The sequence below is a fragment of the Heloderma suspectum genome, chromosome 8, assembly GCF_057233095.1.
Source record: "Heloderma suspectum isolate Gila_16-S chromosome 8, 16-S_ref, whole genome shotgun sequence".
Taxonomy (NCBI): Eukaryota; Metazoa; Chordata; class Lepidosauria; order Squamata; family Helodermatidae; genus Heloderma; species Heloderma suspectum.
In genome coordinates this window covers 24,700,031-24,721,757 of record NC_139465.1, presented here as the reverse complement: position 1 = coordinate 24,721,757, position 21,727 = coordinate 24,700,031, and the positions used below count along the sequence as shown (strand labels likewise).

At 45.7% G+C, this 21,727-nt stretch overlaps 1 protein-coding gene across 1 annotated transcript in view; it reads right to left on the bottom strand.

The window, feature by feature from the left end:
* The window catches only part of RIPOR1 (RHO family interacting cell polarization regulator 1), a 108,947-nt gene extending 87,489 nt beyond the window's left edge, over nucleotides 1–21,458 (bottom strand). Inside the window, exon 1 of the mRNA XM_084813157.1 lies at nucleotides 21,157–21,458. The gene's annotated coding sequence lies outside the window, so the exon portion shown is untranslated. The remainder of the gene's footprint in view (nucleotides 1–21,156) is intronic.
* Nucleotides 21,459–21,727: the final 269 nt, after the last annotated feature.

The window sequence follows — 21,727 nt, the reverse complement described above, 5'->3', positions numbered from 1 at the left end:
ATAGCCATGTTGTTATCGCATCTTTGCATGTGGGTGTATACTGCAAATGTAAGATGATTTGTTTCTAATTTTAAAAACCGTATTAGTCCCCAAATTAATATTCCCAAATTATACCCACTTATATGAAATAATGCCCAAGACTGGGCAAGAAGTTAAAGTGGGCCAGACAAACACAGTTGCAGGGCCTGGCTGGGAACATCAGAAGCTGCCTTATACCAAGTCAGACGGCTGATCCATTTACCCCAATATTATCGATACTGACTGGCAGCAGCTCCCCAGGGTTTCAGGCAGGAGCACGCATGCATGAATTCATTAATTATATTTCTATACCACCCATTAGCCGAAGCTCTCTGGACAGTTTTCCTGCCCTACCTGGAGATGCTGGGGATTGAACTTGGGAGCTTCTGCATGTCAAGCAGGTACTCTACCACTGAGCCACGGCCCTTCCCCCTAGGCTGGTTAAAGCTGGCTCTCATTCTTCACACTCTGCGGTCTTCCCTTCTTATGTGCATTCCCAGACTTTATCATGCAGTTAAATTCATACAGAGCCACAGTTTTTAAAAAGATAAGAGAATCTGACAGGAAGTGAGGTCTTTTTGGCTTTGGGTGGGTGGAGAAATGTCCTGCGATATAAACTTCCTTTCCTGGGGAGAATCACTTTTCCTGTGCCGCACTTCCACATTCCCTCTGTTCTTCCCTTCCCTTCCCTTCCCTCCCAACCCCATCCCATTTTCTAAAGCTACATTTACCCCAACAGCTGTCTCAGGCCTCAAGGGACAATATTTCAGGAGGTATAATGTCTAAACAAGTTGGCTGCTGCCTCAGCACGCTAATAGCCAAGAATAATCCAAGCCCCACGCCTACCCTGACCTTCCATACTGTTGTCATCCTCCTCCTCCCGCTCCAGGCCTTTACCAGCCCTGCAAGAAATACCGCCCACCCAGATAAATGCTCTGGGAGTGATGGGGGCTTCGCAATGAATGTGATTCTCCCAGCATTCCAAGGGCCGAGGGACAGAATTCCACAACAACAGTCAGCACACAGAAGACCCAGCCCAGGGTGCAAGAAGAGAAAAGGCTGCCATAATAAGTGCTTAATTGCTTCTCCCCTCACGTGAGCAGGGGAGTGAGAGTACACATGCCTGCAAGCTATAGTACAGAAGAGCAAAGGCATCACGTGTGTACAGCTGAGTAGGCACAGTGGCAATTTTGGGCCCTGGACTTAATGGTCTTATGGGGAGCCGTGTTTAGATAGCCGTGGGTATTACTTCAGTTGTGAAGCACACCACCAAAATTTCTTTTTGACCCTGCCAAAACCACCATTCCATGCTTTACATCTGCTTCTATATTCCTGATGTTAGAACAACAGCAGCAAAACTGTTTGGCAATCCTGATTTTAAGAAAACATACTCTGAGCATGTACAGGTTTGCATTTTAAAGTCTTGTAAATCAAAGCACCATCATGACTACAGGAATACAATGGAGTTTGCTTCTACTACCCTGGTGCCCTCATCATGTGCTCCTCTCTGGGTGGTCATCTGGGCACGCCCCCACCCCTGGTTCTGGAGCTACAAAGGCCAGCCCTGAATCATCACTGAGTAGGCACTTCCCACACACTCACTTTCTGACCTTCAGCAATAGAAAAGGCAGATGGTATTAAAGTTGGCTCCAAATGTTTCTTGTCCTTTTGGAAACTAATTCAGACTTGGCCCAATTGGGGTGTGCGGTGTGTGTTAACCAGATAGTAACATATGGTGCTGAGAAGGCAGCAACCAGACAAGGCAAATCTGTAATGTGGTACTGCAAGGTGGCGGTGGTGGCTGCTACCCAGGCCGCAATTTGGCTCATCCCTTCCATGTCCTCATCTGACCCGGACATCAGAGACCCAGGCACCCTGTGGCCTGCTCTTCACAGTGGGGGGCTCAATGGGCAGACTTAGTGGCATCTCTATCTCTCTCAGTTCCACATCTGCAAAATGGGAAATGCAGATACTATGAGATGGCTAGATAGCATCACCGATGCAATGAATATGAACTTGAGCACACTCCGGGAGAGAGCGGAAGACAGGAAGGCCTGGCGTGCTATGGTCCATGGGGTCACGAAGAGTCGGACATGACTTAACGACTGAACAACAACAACAACAACAACAACTGTTTCTCATAACTATAAGAAGCTCAGCCAGAGCAATGCATTCACTCAGAACCACAGGACAACCTTTGTTGGGTGAGCTTCCACTATGCTTCAACAGATACGTGTGGTTTTACATGCATGCATTTATTTACAGACTGATGAAGAATGACAGGTGAGGGCCGTATGAATTCTGCAATTCCACAAGTGTACAGGAAGGCAGAATTCTGCATCCAGAGGGGGGCATGCTACACATTACACATAGGGGGATAAAGTACAGCTCAGCAGTAGAGCGCATGCTGTGCACGCATAAAGTCCCAGGTTCGATCGCAGATATCTCCAGTGAGAAGGATAGGATCAGGTAGCTGATCTTTCTTTGCCTAACACTCTGGAGAGCCACTGCCAGTCAACAGCAGACAATGTTGGGCTAGATGGATAAGTACTCTGACCTGATATAAGGCAGTTTCCTCTGTTCCTATAGTTTTATTATTTGGGGATTGGGGGAGCATTTAAAACAACGGGGCTGGTGCAACTCCCCTATGAGGGAAGTTTACAACAGCTGGGATTGTTTAGCTTGAAAATAAGGCGGGTAAGGGGAGACACGATAGAGGTATACAAAATGATGCATGGTGCAGAGACTGTGGATAGGGAGACATTTTTCTCCCTCTCTCATAATACTAGATCCCATGAAGGTGGTTGGTGGGAGGTTCAGGACAGATAAAAGGAAGGACTTCTTCAAGATGTAGTGATGGCCACCAATTTGGATGGCTTTAAAAGGGGGTTAGACAAATACCTGGAGGAAAAGGCTGTCAATGGCTACCAGTCCTGATGGCTATATGCTACCACCAGTACCAGAGGCAGTATGCCTATTTACACTAGTTGCTGGGGGACATGGGTGGGAGGGTGCTGTTGTTCTGCTTGTGGGTTTCTTGTGGGCAGATGATTGGCCACTGTATAAACAGACTGCTGGACTAGATAGACCCTTGGTCTGATCCAGCAGGGCTCTTCTTATGTTCTTAGCACCACGGTTGTGATATAAAGTGGAAGACCTAGGAAACTTAAGAATCACTTCTTCCTTATGTTCCTCTCTGTATACTCAATTAGTCATCTGAAGCATTACTCCAAATCCCTCAACCCCATGAAGCCCAGCTTGTAGCCCACAAGATTGGAGCTTTTTCTGAAGTGGGACACACACTTAGTGGAATAACCTGCAATGTGAAATTTACCGGGCTCTGGCACTCTATTGTAGGTTCCCCCGCCTGGTGCCCTCCAGACATGTGGGACTACAATGCCAGCATCCCCAGCCAGCATGCCAGCTGACAGGGGATAATGGGAGTTGTAGTCCCACCTGTATGGAGGACACCAGGTAGGGGAAAGCTGCTCTACTGCTCCATATATCTGGTAAAAAGATGGCTATTCAGAAAGGCTTTCGACTGAATGCTCTCTAGGTTTAAATTTATTTTGTGTAACGTTATCCCTGTCTTCTCAGCTCTTCCCCCTAAAAGTGTTTGTTGTTAAATTTGGTTTACTTCGTCAATATTTTTATTTTTCCATTGTTGCTTTTAGCAAGGCTGGATGTGATACATGTTTTAAATATTGCATGATGATGATGATTTGTCAGCCACCTTGAGTTTGTTTTGGAAATAAGGCAGCATATACATTTTTGAAACAAGTAAGATCACTGTGGGAGGAGAGGGGATTCTTAGGAATGTGAGGGGAAAGAATTAAGGAGCCCGTCTCCTCCCACATTGATCTTCCATTTCATACTGCAGCATTGGCAGCTGCAGCGTGTATGTGTGTAGTAATGCCATAAAAGTATTGCAGATCTATACATAAAGAGTGGAGCTGCCCTGAGAATCTAGGCTTTCATATTTTGAACCCCCCACCCCCCCAAATCCAATTCCTACGGCTGCAGAGAAAGGCTCAACAAAATGTATGGCAAATTCCTCATGAAACCATAGCTGGAATGGTAGAGACGCTTGCCTTCCACAGCTGAAGCAGAATGTTAGGCTAAATATATACAAATCTGCTTCATCTGCCTAATTTATCCATAACACAAGATCTGTTCTGATGCATTTTATTTGTAATGCAGAGTACAAGTAGCCCTCTGATAGGGAGAGGGCACTCTACACAGCAGGAGTGAGGCAAAAGAATCCACACAAGCCCCAGAAACCCAGAGGCTCAGAGCATACTAGTTTCAGTTTCCAGTACTTAACAGACTGACCTAGTTCGCACAACATGACAGCCCACCATGGCTTAAATTACTATGCTGGATGGCATTTTTGCATGGCACCCGTGGGCACCCAGATGGCTGTGGCTTGTTGTGTTGTGCCAACCCAGGCGGCGGGTTGTCTAACCCTCAAAGAACCCTAAAACAAGCCATGGGTTATTTGAGGGCTGTCTAACTCTCAAACAACCCCTGCCACCTGGGTTTGCATAACACAAGCCATGTCAAGGTGGGTGCTCACGGGCGCCATGCAAAAATGTCATGCCGTTTGAATCAGGCCACTCAGTACTGAGCATACTTTCCACCAGCGCCCACCTGCACTTCTCTGGGCCCTAAACCAGCCTCCTCCAAACGTGTGGGATCACAACTGCCATCATAGTTGTAATTCAACACATCCGGAGGGCCCCAGACTGGGGGAAACAGCCCTAAGCAGTCTATTGAGAAGGACACACAAGAGGTTGTAAAGGCCCCAGGCTAAAATTCAATGAATGGCTGTTTAATCTGAATTGTTCCCATTAACCACCCTTCCCCAACCTGGAACCCAGCTATGCTGGCTGGGGATTCTGGGAGTTATAGTCCAACACAACTCAGATTGGAGAAGGCTGCCATTAATCACAGGTCCAGTGCATGACAAGATTTTAGCCAGACCTTCTACAGGAAGGTTAAGTACTGCTTTTCCTTGCTCCTTTGAATAAATGGGCCTTTCAGATTAGATTATGACAACGATGACAACAACAACAACAACCTAAAACACGAAAAAGTGCTTCTATTCAGTATTAGATAAAATGCAGGAGGAACAAACACACCATCCAGCATGGCAAAAGGAAGTGGCTTTTAATAACCTCCAGACTCTTTCTGGACGGCAGATGTCCAAACTGCAGACTCAGAAGGAAGTCACGTGGCCTGGGGAACATGTCATGGAACAAAACACACACTTTTCTTTTTCTTTTGGCAGAAGTTCCCAAAGATGCTGGGGACAGAGGGAAACCGAGGTTTAGCTGCTCAAGAAATCATTTATAGGCTCAGACACACACATGCCCACATTTGGCTAAGCCAGAAAGAAGCAAGTAAAAGAAGAAACAGGCTCCTTAGGAGTCAAGTTCACAACAGACCCACCTTCCCAAAGGTTACTGCTTCATATGCTCTCTCTGGAGGCCTACGAAGTTCTGCTTCACTGGACACCAGAAGCAGCTTGAGAAAATCTAGACACAGCTGCCACATGTGAAAAACCAGACAAGAGCCAGCCCACCTTAGTGGTCCAACACTAATGCTAAGCAGCACCTGGAGAAGAGCAAGCACAAAAAATGCCAGGTTTCAGAGCAGGCTGCAATGCCGTCTGCACTTCCAGCGACACTTTACATCTCTTCCTGCTTACAATGTATCGTAGATCCAAAAAGGCTGCCTCTAAAGCTGCTGCAAACCTGAACAAGCTGAAGAGGGAACAATAAGCCCTGCTGAACTCAATAGGGATGACATCTGCGTAAGCGTGCTCCACAATTGCACTGCACTGATTCCTAATTCCTCCAGCACTTCTACTTGAACTTGTGCATTGGGCTAACACAGCATGTCACACAGGAAGCTGATGAGTTATATCTTAATAACAGCCCCTAGAAATGTGAACATCAGTTTTAAAGGATCAGGCAAACATGACTTATCCTGTTAATGTTTTTGTTTTTAACAAAAAGCAAGACGCAACACTCAAATGCAGTCCTAAAGATGAACACCCTTGGTCCGCAGATGGCCACCTTTACCAATGAGGGACTTAGCATCTGGGTTCCCCTTCCAGGGGTTAGGGGGTCAGGCATGCCTAATACAGGCTAATATGGTGTCATCTTAACATAAGTCCCAGAGTGGTAGGCAGAGGGAACACTTAAACCTCCCAGGACACTCTGGGAATGACCTTAAGATTGAAATTTCTTTGCTCAAGAATGTCTAAGTGAGATACCAAGATGAAATTGCTGGAGTACAATCATCAAGAGATTCAACTCTTATCTCCTGTGGTTTGAATAAGGGCTATTTAAAAAAAAAAAATGACACTATATATGCTAATCCACTCACCATTGCAATTATATCTGTTTTTGTGAATGGTAACTGTTAAGATAATCATAATTGTCTGTAGGTTTTTGCATTTCAATTCCCTTTGACAACACCGTTTACATCTCCAGTGTCCCTTAGGTGTATATAGATCTGCCAGTCTGAAAACACATCATGCATCTGGTGAAGTGGACAGTGTCTACTAAAGCTTGTGCCAGAATAAATTTGTAAGCCTTTAAAGTGCCACAAGACTCTTTTGTCATCCTAATGTCAGTATGCCTTTTAAAACAACTTGGCTGGTCTTAGAATTTGATCCCTTTATATAATGCAGGGGTGAGCAACTTGTAGGCCAAAACATCTGGAGGGTCCCAACTCCCATCCGCCTTAACTAGCATAGCCAATGGAGAAGGATCATAGGAGTTGTAGGCCAAAACCTCTGGAGGGCCACCAGTTGCCCACCCCTCATATACTGTTATGGGTTTCCTATCAGATTTCTGCAAGGAAGGTAGGCCAGGTGGGTTGTCCTGAGGCAACATCTGAACTTGACAAAAGAGTGTCAATAGCCTGGCAATATATTGCCATGGGAACAAATTGCTTCTTGATACAGGGTAATTTGGAGAATGTTCTGGATAGAAAGAACCATCAGAGAATGTAATCCAGGTTGTTGTTGTTTAGTCCTTATGTCGTATCCGACTCTTCATGACCCCATGGACCATAGCACGCCAGGCCTTCCTGTCCTCTGCTCTCTCCCGGAGTGTGCTCAAGTCCATATTCATTGCATCGGTGATGCTATCTAGCCATCTCATCCTCTGCTGTCCCCTTCTACTTTTGCCTTCGATCTTTCAGAATGCAGTTTGAACAGAAAGCCACTGAGAGCTGAGTTTGAGCCCTGTAAAAGCATCTTAGGTGCTGGCTGTTTCCCCAGCAGATCTGATGTGGCAGCAGCAGGCTTTGAATGTACTGGGTATTTAAGCTACGCCTCCCAATGTTCTCAACCTGTATATCTGCAAATAAATGCAAATATTACAAAATGCCAATAAGCCTTCCAGTGACCTCCTTCCAAAGAAAACCAAAGCATGCACTGTACCTCACTGTTAAGGAGAAACACTGTAGAAACACTGTACACACGCTGTTAAGGCCTCACTGCTAGAAGAAACAGGGTGGGTATATCACTCTTTTGGTGTTCTCCCACTGTATTTCCTGATATTTTGTATCGGGCATTAAAGTTCTGCTTCCTGGAATATGTTCCCTCAGTTAATAAAATGTGTGTTTATATTAAAGGTAAAAGGTAAAGGTGTCCCCAACCAGTCGTGTCCGACTCTAGGGTGTGGCGCTCATCTCCATTTCTAAGCTGAAGAGCCAGCGCTGTCCAAAGACGCTTCTGTGGTCATGTGGCCGGCATGACTGAACACCGAGGTGCACGGAACGCTGTTACCTTTCCCGCCGAAGCGGTACCTATTTATCTACTTGCAATTTCTTGCTTTCGAACTGCTAGGTTGGCAGGAGCTGGGACTGAAGACGGGAGCTCACTCGGTCACGCGGCACTCGGGTCTCGAACGGCTGTCCTGCTGACCTTCCAGTCTGCAGTTCAGCGTCTTAACCACTAAGCCACCACGGCCCCTGTGTTTATATTAGGCAAGCAATAACTTCACTTTCAGATTCATGCCTACAGCCTGTCCCCCAATCTTTACTTCTCTCGGTGTCCTGCCTACTTCTGTACAGATGTAACAGTATCCCATAATGCAAAAGTGTGACTTGTATGTCCCAGTGATGAAGAGGCTCATCGGCTTTCTTGAGGAAAAGGGGATAGCCAGCAAGGAATTCCTTTACTTGAGAATTGGGGGATTCTGGGAGTTGAGGTCCAACACATCTGCAGGGCACTAGGTTGAAAAAGGCTGCAGTATTGAATGCAACACTTGTTGAGAAATAAGGTGATCTTTAAGATCAGAAGACTGAAGGAAGACCATGAAAGCTTCTGGCATTGTTTTAGCAGAGACAGTTTAAAAGGAGGTACCTAAACTGACCCCTTCATGGATCACTGCCTTGTTGTGGCGAAGGGGCTTGCATAACTCAGTGAAGCCACAAGCTGTGCCGTGCAGGGCCACCCAAGATGGACAGGTCATGGCGGAGAGTTCTGACAAAATGTGGTCCACTGGAGAAGGAAATGGCAACCCACTCCAGTATTCTGGCCAAGAAAACCCCATGGAACGTATCACACAGCTAAAAGAGATGACGCTGGAAGATGAGCCCCTCAGGTCGGAAGGTGTCCAATATACTACTGGGGAAGAGCAGAGGGAATTTCCAAGTAGCGCCAGAAAGAGTGAAGCGGCTGGGCAAAAGCCGAAAGGACACTCAGCTGTGGATGTGTCTGGTGGTGAAAAGAAGGTCTGATGCTGTAAAGAACAATATTGTTTAGGAACCTGGAATGTCAGATCAATGAATCAAGGTAAGCTGGAGGTGGTCAAACATGAGATGGCAAGATTGAACTTTAACATCTTGGGAATCAGCGAACTAAAATGGACAAGCATGGGCAAATTTAATTCAGGTGACCATTATATCTACTACTGTGGGCAAGAATCCCTTAGAAGAAATGGAGTAGCACTCATAGTCAACAAAAGGGTAGGAAAAGCAGTCCTGGGGCACAATATCAAAAACGATAGAATGATCTCAGTACGAATCCAAGGCAAACCATTCTACAACACAGTAATTCAAGTCTATGCCCCAATCACTGAGGCCGAAGAAGCTGAGGTTGATCGGTTCTATGAAGACCTACAACACCTTCTAGAACTAACACCAAAAAAAGATGTCCTCCTCATCATCGGGGATTGGAATGCTAAAATAGGAAGTCAAGAAATAATCGGGATAACAGGCAAGCATGGCCTTGGTGTACAAAATGAAGCAGGACAAAGGTTCTACAAAGGTAATCGAGTTTTGCCAAGAGAACATGCTGATCATAGCAAACACTCTTTTCCAACAGCACAAGAGGTGACTCTACACATGGACATCACCAGATGGTCAATATCGAAATCAGATTGATTATGTCCTTTGCAGCCAAAGATGGAGAAGCTCTATACAGTCAGTCAAAACAAGACCTGGAGCTGACTGTGGCTCAGATCATGAGCTTCTTATCGCAAAATTTTGGCTTAAATTGAAGAACGTAGGGAAAACCACTAAACCATTCAGGTATGACCTAAATCATATCCCTGATGAATATACAGTGGAGGTGAGGAATAGATTTCAGGGATTAGACCTGATGGACAGATTGCCTGAGGAACTATGGACGGAGGTCTGTAACATTGTTCAGGAGGCAGCAACTCAATCCATCCCCCAAAAAAAGAAATGCAAGAAAGCAAAGTGGCTGTCTGAGGAGGCTTTACAAGTAGCTGAGGAAAGAAGGGAAGCGAAAAGCAAGGGAGAAAGGGGAAATTATACCCAACTGAATGCAGAGTTCCAGAGAATAGCAAGGAGAGACAAGAAGACCTTCTTAAATGAACAATGCAAAGAAATCGAGGAAAACAATAGAATGGGAAAGACTAGAGATCTCTTCAAGAAAATCGGAGATCTCAAGGGAACGTTTTGTGCAAAGATGGGCATGATAAAGGACAAAGAAGGCAGGGACCTAACAGAAGCAGAGGACAGATTTTACTTTCTTGGGCTCCAAGATCACCACAGACAGTGACTGTAGCCATGAAATTAAAAGACGCTTCCTCCTTGGCAAACCTAGACAGCATAGTAAGAAGCAGAGACATCACCATGCCGACAAAGGTCCGTCTAATCAAAGCTATGGTTTTCCCAGTAGTAACGTATGGCTGTGAGAGCTGGACTATAAGGAAGGCTGAGCGCTGAAGAATTGATGCTCTCGAACTGTGGTGCTGGAGAAGAATCTTACGAGTCCCCTGGACTGCAAGGAGGTCAAATCAGTCCATCCTAAAGGAAATCAACCCTGAGTGCTCATTGGAAGGACAGATACTGAAGCTGAAGCTCAAATATTTTGGCCACCTAATGCGAAGAGAAAACTCACTGGAGAAGACCCTGGTGCTGGGAAAGATTGAAGGCAAAAGGAGAAGGGGATGGCAGAGGATGAGATGGCTAGATAGCATCACCGATGCCATGAATATGGACTTGAGCACACTCTGGGAGAAAGCGGAGGACAGGAAGGCGTAGCGTGCTATGGTCCATGGGGTCACAAAGAGTCGGACACGACTTAACAACTGAACAACAACAACACCTAAACTGAGCCCAAGGATCTAGAACAGCCCCCCCCCAACCTGGTTCCTTCCAGATGTTTTGGATGACAACTCCCACCACCCCTTTAATCAGTCTGGCTGGGGCTGATGCAAGTTGCAGTCCAAAACACCTGGAGGGCACCAGGTTGGGGAAGGCTGACAAATTGAAAAATACCCCAGAATCCCCTGGACACACCTCAAAGACAGGCATAATCGAGAGGTTATGAAAAGCTGAAGTGCCAAAGAAAGGGCAAAAAATGCCATCCAGGACTCCTCCGACTGGCTCACTAAGATGGCTGTAAAATATTCAGCCTGCAGGATCAAATTCCCCTTGTCATTTAAAAAGCTGTTATATAGATGACAAAGAGAATAGGGGAAAAATAATGTCACTCAACCCTTTCTCTCCACAGATATAAAAACGTCTAGTTAAAGTGTTACACATTTCATAGTGCTGGCCTTAACCTTGGCACATTTGTTAAAATATTTTAAAGGCATTGTATGCCAGGCCTCATACCTGGGATGCTTCCAGATAGAAGGCTCCTAGTTCTAATAAATCATTACTCTTCTGCTGCAAGCAGAATTGCAACTGACTTTCCACATTATTAAGTAACACTGTGCATTTATTGATAACATTGGTTACTGGGCGAATTAAATATATATATATATATCCCCTTCATGGATCACTGCCTTGTTGTGGCGAAGGGGCTTGCGTAACTCAGTGAAGCCATAAGCTATGCCGTGCAGGGCCACCCAAGACGGACAGGTCATGGCAGAGAGTTCTGACAAAATGTGGTCCACTGGAGAAGGAAATGGCAACCCACTCCAGTATTCTGGCCAAGAAAACCCCATGGAACATATCACAAGGCTAAAAGAGATGACGCCGGAAGATGAGCCCCTCAGGTCGGAAGGTGTCCAATATACTACTGGGGAAAAGCAGAGGGTATTTCCAAGTAGCACCAGAAAGAGTGAAGCAGCTGGGCCAAAGCCGAAAGGACACTCAGCTGTGGATGTGTCTGGTGGTGAAAAGAAAATCCGATGCTGTAAAGAACAATATTGTTTAGGAACCTGGAATGTCAGATCAATGAATCAAGGTAAGCTGGAGGTGGTCAAACATGAGATGGCAAGATTGAACATCGACATCTTGGGAATCAGTGAACTCAAATGGACAGGCATGGGTGAATTTAATTCAGGTGACCATCATATCTACTATTGTGGGCAAGAATCCCTTAGAAGAAATGCAGTAGCACTCATAGTCAACAAAAGGGTAGGAAAAGCAGTACTGGGGTACAATCTTAAAAATGATAGAATGATCTCAGTACGAATCCAAGGCAAACCATTCAACATCACACTAATTCAAGTCTATGCCCCAACCACTGAGGCCGAAGAAGCTGAGGTTGATCGGTTCTATGAAGACCTACAACACCTTGTAGAACTAACACCAAAAAAAGATGTCCTCTTCATCATAGGGGATTGGAATGCTAAAGTAGGAAGTCAAGAAATCACTGGGATAACAGGCAGGCATGGCCTTGGTGTACAAAATGAAGCAGGACAAAAGCTAATAGTTTTGCCAAGAGAACACGCTGATCATAGCAAACACTCTTTTCCAACAGCACAAGAGACGACTCTACACATGGACATCACCAGATGGTCAATATCGAAATCAGATTGATTATGTCCTTTGCAGTCAAAGATGGAGAAGCTCTATACAGTCAGTCAAAACAAGATCTGTAGCTGACTGTGGCTCAGATCATGAGCTTCTTGTTGCAAAATTTCGGCTTAAATTGAAGAACGTAGGGAAAACCACTAAACCATTCAGGTATGACCTAAATCATATCCCTTATGAATATACAGTGGAGGTGAGGAATAGATTTCAGGGATTAGACCTGATAGACAGAGTGCCTGAGGAACTATGGACGGAGGTCCGTAACATTGTTCAGGAGGCAGCAACTCAATCCATCCCAAAGAAAAAGAAATGCAAGAAAGCCAAGTGGCTGTCTGATGAGGCTTTACAAGTAGCTGAGGAAAGAAGGGAAGCGAAAAGCAAGGGAGAAAGGGGAAGATATATCCAACTGAATGCAGAGTTCCAGAGAATAGCAAGGAGAGACAAGAAGGCCTTCTTAAATGAACAATGCAAAGAAATCAAGGAAAACAACAGAATGGGAAAGACTAGAGATCTCTTCAAGAAAATTGGAGATCTCAAGGGAACGTTTTGTGCAAAGACGGGCATGATAAAGGACAAAGAAGGCAGGGACCTAACAGATGCAGATGAGATTAATAAGAGGTGGTAAGAATACACAAAAGAACTATACAGGAAAGATCTTAATGTCCCTGATAGCCATGATAGTGCGGTCACTGAACTTGAGCCGGACATCCTCGAGAGTGATGTCAAGTGGGCCTTAGGAAGCATTACTAACAACAAAGCCAGAGGAGATGACAGTCTTCCAGCTGAGCTATTTAAAATCCTAAAAGATGATGCTGTTAAAGTGCTGCATTCAATATGCCAACACATTTGGAACACTCAACAATGGCCGCAAGACTGGAAAAGGTCAGTTTACATTCTAATTCCAAAGAAGGCCAATGCCAAAGAGTGTCAATGTCAAACTAATGTCAAACTACCGCACAATTGTGCTCATTTCACATGCCAGCAAGGTGATGCTCAAAATCCTACAAACTAGGCTTCAGCAGTATGCGAACTGAGAACTACCGGAAGTACAAGCTGGGTTTCGAAGAGGCAGAGGAACTAGAGATCAAATCGCCAACATTCGCTGCATCATGGAGAAAGCAAGAGAATTCCAGAAAAACGTCTATTTCTGCTTCATTGACTATGCTAAAGCCTTTGATTGTGTGGATCACAACAAACTGTGGCAAATTCTTAAAGTGATGGGAGTACCAGACCACCTTACCTGTCTCCTGAGAAACCTGTTCGAGGGTCAAGAAGCAACAGTAAGAACCAGACATGGAACAACCGAGTGGTTCAAAATTGGGAAAGGAGTACGACAAGGCTGCATATTGCCACCCTGCTTATTTAACTTATATGCACAGTACATCATGAGAAACGCCGGGTTGGATGAATCACAGGTCAGAATTAAGATTGTTGGGAGAATTATCAACAACCTCCGATATGCAGACGATATCACCCTAATAGCAGAAAGCGAAGAGGATCTAAAGAGCCTTTTGTTGAGGGTGAAAGAGGAGAGTGCAAAAGCTGGTTTGAAACTCAACATGAAAAAAACTAAGATCATGGCATCTGGCCGTATCACTTCCTGGCATATAGAAGGGGAAGAAATGGAAGCAGTGACAGATTTTATGTTCTTGGGCTCCAAGATCACCGCAGACGGTGAATGTAGCCATGAAATTAAAAGACGCTTGCTCCTTGGGAGGAAAGCTATGGCAAACCTAGACAGCATAGTAAGAAGCAGAGACATCACCTTGCCGACAAAGGTCCGTCTAATCAAAGCTATGGTTTTCCCAGTAGTAATGTATGGCTGTGAGAGCTGGACTATAAGGAAGGCTGAGCGCCGAAGAATTGATGCTTTCGAACTGTGGTGCTGGAGAAGACTCTTACGAGTCCCCTGGACTGCAAGGAGGTCAAATCAGTCCATCCTAAAGGAAATCAACCCTGAGTGCTCATTGGAAGGACAGATACTGAAGCTGAAGCTCCAATATTTTGGCCACTTGATGCGAAGAGAAAACGCTCTGGAAAAGACCCTGATGCTGGGAAAGACTGAAGGCAAAAGGAGAAGGGGACGGCAGAGGATGAGATGGCTAGATAGCATCACCAATGCAATGAATATGAACTTGAGCACGCTCCAGGAGAGAGCGCAGGACAGGAAGGCCTGGCGTGCTATTGTCCATGGGGTCACGAAGAGTCGGACACGACTGAATGACTGAACAACAATATATATATAATTTGTATTTATTAAATGCCTCTAAAACAGGTTCTCTAGGTGGCACACAAATTATTTAAAAATATATATATATAATAAAATAGAAACAAAGATCTAAAAACTCAATACAAAAACAACATGATCCAAACACAGATCCAAATAGAAAAGCCAATGTGCTAAAAATTTCAATGCAAAGCCAACCTAATAAAACATGGAAAAAATGAGTTGCTAAAACTAACTAAGAAATAAAGCAGGAGTTTAAGCCACCAACATGCAATAGGGATTAAAATAGCAAAAATTTAAAAGACCTGGGAGAACAAAAAAAAGTCTTAACATGGTGTTCTAAAGAAAACAGTGTTGGTGTCAGGCATATTTCCCTAGGGAAAGAGCTGTATAATCAGGGGGCACCGTCAAGAAGGCCCTCTCTCTAGTAGCCACCTTCAGGATGAGGGGGCACTCTGCCTCCATAGATGACCTTAGGCACGGGCAGGCACATATGGGAGGTGTTCTATCAGGTATCAAGGTCCCAGTCCGTGAAGAACTTTATAGGTCAAACCCAGCACTTTGAATTGGCTTAGAAATGAACTGGGAGCCAGTGCAAGCAAGAAAAGAACAGCATTTTATATTCAAACCTCCTTGTCCTGGTTAGAACTCACTGCCATACTTTTCACCAGCAGCAGTTTCCAGACAGTCTCCAAAGGGAGCCCCCACGTACAAAGCACCACAGTAGTCCAAAGTTACCAGACAATGAATCACTGCAGTCAAGTTACCCAATGCCACAATGGTTACTTGACCCTCTGATGACACTGATGGATCCAAGAACAATCCCCACAAGCTACAAACCAGCATCTCCAAAACCAGGTGAATCCCACTAATCCAGAGTAACCACCTACCAATAATGCCTCTGTCTTGTCTGGATTGAGCCTCAGTTTGTTAGCTTTCATCCAGTTCATTACTGCAGTCACACAGTCTAGCATACCCACAACCTCTCCAAAGAGAAGGGGGGGGGAAAGATTGAAATGTGAAGTACCACTGAAATTAAAGACACTAAACCCATATAATGCTATAATTAATTTTCTCCCTATTCACTGCTGTTTTGGGAGGCAGTCAATGGTAGTGACTGGAAAGTGGGGTATAGGACTTTTTCTTTAAAGTAGCATCACAGGGGTATTAAATCATTTTAACAAGGCATTTCCAGTCATCACACCTTGCTAAAATGGCAGTGACTGGAAAAGGTGTTTATTATTTTAAAATGTCATATATTTTAATCACTATAATGGGGTATATCACTATAATGCTTTCATTTTATGGTATTTGCTATAATTTTAATCTTTTTAAAAAATACATATAGCTGGGAAACTGCTTTAGCACTACTTAAAAGACTGATTTTTTAAAAGGTGACTGATTGGTCTACTTGGCCCAGGGAGTACCACTGATTATACACAGAGCGGGTTTCGATGAACAGCAAGGAAAACTACAGTGTGTCAGTTGTTTCCCCCACCCCTGCGTGTGCTGGTGATGCAACTGGGATTACCCTAATTACCCACGCCACCTGTTGCTGTGTCATCCAGACTTGGCGCGCTGCACAGCCATAGTGACTTTTCACCCATCCTACAACCCCTACTGCAAGCCATGAGTTGTAGAGTGGGTGAAAAGTCACTTGCCCATGCTGCGTGCCAGGTTCGGACAACACAGCAACCTGCAGCATGGGTAATTAGGGTAATCCCAGACACACAACCGGCATGTGCTGCGTTGTTTCCCCTGCTGATCAGCCAAATGTATAAGTTGAGGAATCTTTCCCTAGGTCACACCTAAAAAAGGCAAAACAATTTATTTTTGATGTAATGAGTTGGAATGAGAGAGCTTGAGGACATTTGGTATACACTGGCTTCCCAATTCAAGCAATTTTATTATTGTAGAGTAGACTCTCAAGAGATTTGGAGATCACCTATTGCAAACCCAAGAACCTTGATATTCCAAAGCAGCCCTTCTAATTTATAACGTGCTTTATATATTAGTGTGACACAAGCAAGAAAAACACAGATAAAGATGCATCAGAAGACCAGAAGCATGTGTAACAAACAAATGAAGAAGCTTAGAAACATACCATCACAAACTGACCGGGGGGGGGGGGGATATCCCCAAGTCTCTAGCCACCCGATCAGAGATGGAAGACAGAATACCTTTCTGACTCCCAACCTTGATACATACATCCTGAACATGAAAAACCTGACAGAAAGAACCATGCTGGCTGCCTCTCCAGGTCAGGAATGCAAATTTGGAGAGGAGGAAGAGGGGGTGTTTCGGTGGGTGGGGAAGGGAGCAGACTGGAGAGACCAAGATACAAGCTACCCTGAGACCTCTCTAGCCTCCTTCCCTCCCCCTCTGAGAGGCTTTCACTAGATGGGCAAAAAAGCCTGTCTAGCAAAAATGCAGGGCAGGAGGACAGGGAGGCGAAGATCAGCTCCACCACTCCTCCTGCCCTGCATAGGATGACAGCATGCCTCAGAGTTTGGAGGTTTACGATTATCGCAGTGGGATTGTGCCCTTAATCTACTGCAGGCTAGACAGAAACATCAGTATATGTTCTGGCTGATGGCTGGAAATGGTATTGTATGTGCAGGGTGGGGAAATATTCCTGCCCCTACTGTACAGCTATGAAACTGGATATCAAAAGTATTCTAATACCAGTCAATCTCAAAGTTTATTGTACTACCCAAAGGCCATAACAAATACATCAAGGGAAAAGAATATACAGAAATACAAAAATTTCGAAATAATACAAACAAATTATACGTTACCATGGGCAAACTCAGCTTTAACTTAACATTCTGAATCTCCAAGGCAGTTTATGGCAATATTCTGTTTGTCTTAATCTTTTTTGCTCACATGTATTCTAATATGATACAGATCCTTCTGCCTTATGCACATCCATCCTCCCTGCCCCAAATATATATCCTGAATATAAGACCTGACCTGAGAGACTCAGGTTCAAAACCCCACTTGGACATGAAGCTCACTGGTTAACCTTGGGCCAATCTCTTTTAATCTAACCAACCTCACAGGGTTGTTATGTGAGGATAAATTCTGAAGGGTGGGTGAAGAGCTCCTTTAGAGGGGAGGTGGGATAAAAAAGTAACAAATAATAACAAAACCTTCCCCTCATCCATAGATGTTCAGGACCAGAGGCCACATTCAGATAAACAGTTTAACTTAGTGTGGGTTTGTTAAACCGAGGAGAATGTAGGAGCAGATACTCTGCAACAGAGAGGAGGGTTACCACCAGTTATGAAACAATTTGATCCAGAGATCACTACAAGCAAGTGCCTCTGCCCACCATAGAGATAACAGCCACTTCCTCTCTAGAAAGGAGAAGTGAACTGCAGGATAGCTTCATATGATTTCACTGAACACAAACCTTGTTACGAGGAAGTGTATGGTGATAAGAGCGAGAGCATGAAGAATACAATGGTAACGTATCTTCTCCTCAATAAATTACCACATTTTCTCCTGAATTAGCACCACATAAGTATTTATGGACATTCTCCACTTGTAAACATGAACACAGGCATGCTACAATGCAGACAGGAAAGCGTGCAACAGGCAAACCAGATGTGTGAATCAGTCTCCATTTAAGATTATATACATTGTTTGTAATTATTTTTATATTTTAACATGTTCACCTGTTTTAATATGTGAGTTAGCCTTGAAAGACAGGATATAAACACAAAAATGAATGTAAACAATAAAAAGTTAGAAGACAAGCAGCTTTGGAGGCAACAATCTATAGTGAGGAGAGGGGCTGCTTAACCCTTCCCCTTCCAGCCATTTGAACACTCAGAACTTTCCCCCTCCTCATGCTGTTCTCCCCACAGAAAATACAAGGACACTGCATAATCCTCCCCCCCCCCAGATGGGAAAACAGCTTGATTGGGGGCGGGGGGAGGATTCTAAGCAGACAAACAGCAGGAAGAGAATACCGTCCCCTTCCCTCAACCTGTTTTCCTATCCAAGTAGAAAGAGAGAGAATATGCCTCTATTTCCATATGGAGAAAAGCAGCCTGAGGGAGGGGGGAAATTCTTAGTGGGCAAGAAAGGAAAGAGTTAACCCACTTCCCACTGACATTCCTGACTCTGAATTTCTGCATCTAAGAGTTCAATCCTAAGCATGTTTAGAGAGAGAAAAAGCCCTACAACTTTCAGCATCCCCCAGCCTGGGAGGTGATGGGAGTTGTAGGACTATTTTCTGTCTAAACACGCATAGGATTGCACCCTAAGGGTGATTTTCATTTTTTTAAGTGTCAGGAGACTGATTTAGTTTGACCCATAGCAAGACTCTTCAAGGTACCCAAAACCTCAGAATGTTGACTTTCCAGAAGTCGTGTCTGAAACAGGCTCCCCGTTAGCTTTTTCTGTTCCTTAATTAAGCACTTCTATTACACATTGAAGGGGGAGCACAGGAGAAGGCCACCTTCAGTCTGTGCTTTGCTGCTCTTTCCTCATCCCTCTTGTGTTCACCACCCCAACACCAGAAAAAAGAAAATACATACACACACACACACACACACACACACACACAAACCCATCAAAGTCACAGCATGAATTTCCAGGCTGGAAAGGCAAGTGGCAGGGAGCAGAACCCTTTCATCTGAAAATTACACCCTGCTAACCTTCTCGGGAGAACTTTCAGGCTGTGAAACCCACACTGCAAATTACACAAATAATGCAACAAGTTGCTGGCAGAAACGGGCAGGCGGCAGGCAAATCACAGCCAACTGGAAACCAGACAGAGCTCTCCGGAACTGGAAATTTAATCAGGCATTTGCAGAGAATGGCTACTCAGCCATGAAATGGAAAACGAAGATTACCTGGTATTACCAACATGGCTACTGCCCACAACAGATGAACCAGAAGGATGCAAGAGAAAACAGATTGCATTGCCAACGGTTCACAAATCTTTTCACCTCTGCATCCCTCTTCTCCCACCTTCTGGAACCTACACACACATACTAGCCATCCTCACCCATAACTCCACATCTTCAGATCCCTTCACTTCCTGTTGTTACCACAATCACCAAATCTTCTCCACACTTTTTGCCGCTATTGCAGGCTTCTACCTTCTCTTCCCAACATTCAGCACAGCTGAAATAGGAGAAGCTGCATATACACCCCATTAAAAACACCATCAATTTAAACTAGAGGCCTTAGTTCCTAGAATTTGTTCTTAGTGCTGCAACACATGATGCAATAAGAACATGCAAGTTCTGAACATATGCACAGTACTATTCACAGTGGTGAAAGTAGTAACGCACACATATACATCTTGCATAGAATGGATCGGAGATATATCATATCACACACACAGCTCAAACAGACATTACCTTAAATCTGTGCCTAGCAGCTACTTCTTTGTTTTAATTTTTACTCTACAATAGATGCGGCAGGGGGGGCAATCCAGATCTTAAAGGCGCCCTACTCCCCACAGTAGGGTCTGGATCAGAACTGGGGACCCTGCACCTATATTTGAATAAAAATGGGGGTGGGGAGGAACAACATAGCTGCTACACACAGATATACAATAATGTCTATTTTGGCCCACATTCTAGGGTTGAGGGGGTGACTTCCAACAGCCTCTCTTTGTAGAAGTTAAGCATAGTGCCTGTTGAACCAGTGAAACAAACACGGTTTGTCCCACAAGTGGCAAACAGGGGGAGGTGTGGAATTCTGACAAGCCACTGCAGCTACATGATTCTTCCCAGTTAGCCCTTGATCAGGTCTTCAGAAATACCAGTCTGGAAATCATTCCCTGTCCCCTGCTGCTGCCGCCACTACATGCTCTGAAGCCTCCAGGAGATGGAATATTGGGGGTGGGGGGAAAGAGAAAGCAAGTCCCACCACATTATTCCACTTACCATTAAGCAAAGCAACAACAACAACAAAGACTCTGAGGGCCCACTTCAGGATAGTCATCCCAGAGGATACAGAAAACGGAGATATCCCTTAACCGCTTCCATTCCATGGTGTCAGGAAATTGGAGGAACCAACCCCTTGTATTATAGCAGCCTTCCCCAACCTGGCGCTCTCCAGATGTGTTGGACTACAACTCCCAGCATCCCCTGGCGGGTGGCTGGGAATACTGGAAGTCGTAACCCAACACATCTGGAGAGCACCAGGTGGGGAAGGCTGCCTTCTGATATTCTTATTCATAAGGGGACATAATGAAGGAGGGTTCAAGGTGGGGGGAGATATTCCCCTATGATCCTCCTCCGATGGGGAGCCTCGAAGGTGAACTGGACGAAGGGTCTCCGGCACGAGACACACATACACCATTCCCACGTATCTCCGCGTCCGGGGGGGTGGAGGGGGAAGGCGAGGCAAGAAGAAAACTGCCCTGTTCCCATCTAGGCGCAACTCAGGGGAGAGGAGGAAAACTGCGAAGGGGCCTGCCTTCGATTTTCCCCCAGGGAGAGGCGGGGGAGTGTCTCTCCTCACAAAGTATGTGGGGAAAGGACGCCGAGGAAGAGCGGGGGGTGGAGAAGGAAGGACCCCAAGCCCTGAGGCCGGCCAGCCGTGCGGGGTAAGGATGCAAAGAGCCAAGAGACGCCGCAGGATGAGGCGGGGAGCCCGCCGCCGGTTCGCCCCCGTCCCGCACTTACATGGTTGCCAACTGAGCCCCCGCCGTCGGACATCCGCCCCGCCGCGCCGCACAGCCCGCCAGTCCAGCCGCCCACCGCGGCGCAGGGGAACAGGACGGGGAGGAGCCGGCGCAGGACGAAGCGTCGGGCGGAGCGCAGGGGCGGAGCGCCTCCCGCCGGGAAAGACCTGGAGCAATTGCGGCCGCGCCAGAAAGGGAGAAAGAGGGAGAAGGCAGATCTTCGTTCGCAGGGCGGCGTTTTCTGGCCGAGGGAGGAACTCCGCTCCTCCCGCTCCGCAGTGCCCATTACAGCCGCCACCAGGCCTCCTCTCCAGGCGTTGCGCGCCGGGTCGCGCGTGCCCAAGTTTCGCCGAGCGTCTTGAGGGGACGGGAGCCCAGCGTTAGACCTCCTCAGAGCAGACGCATTGAAATGAGCAGGACGTCTGGTAGTCATGACTAACTGAAGCCCCGTTCACTTCAGTGCGTGTACTCTAAGTAGGACTAGCATTGGCTACTACCCGCAGGGGCCATGGACGCGGCCCGGTTCCATTGGCTACTACCCGCAGGGGCCATGGACGCGGCCCCGTTCCCTA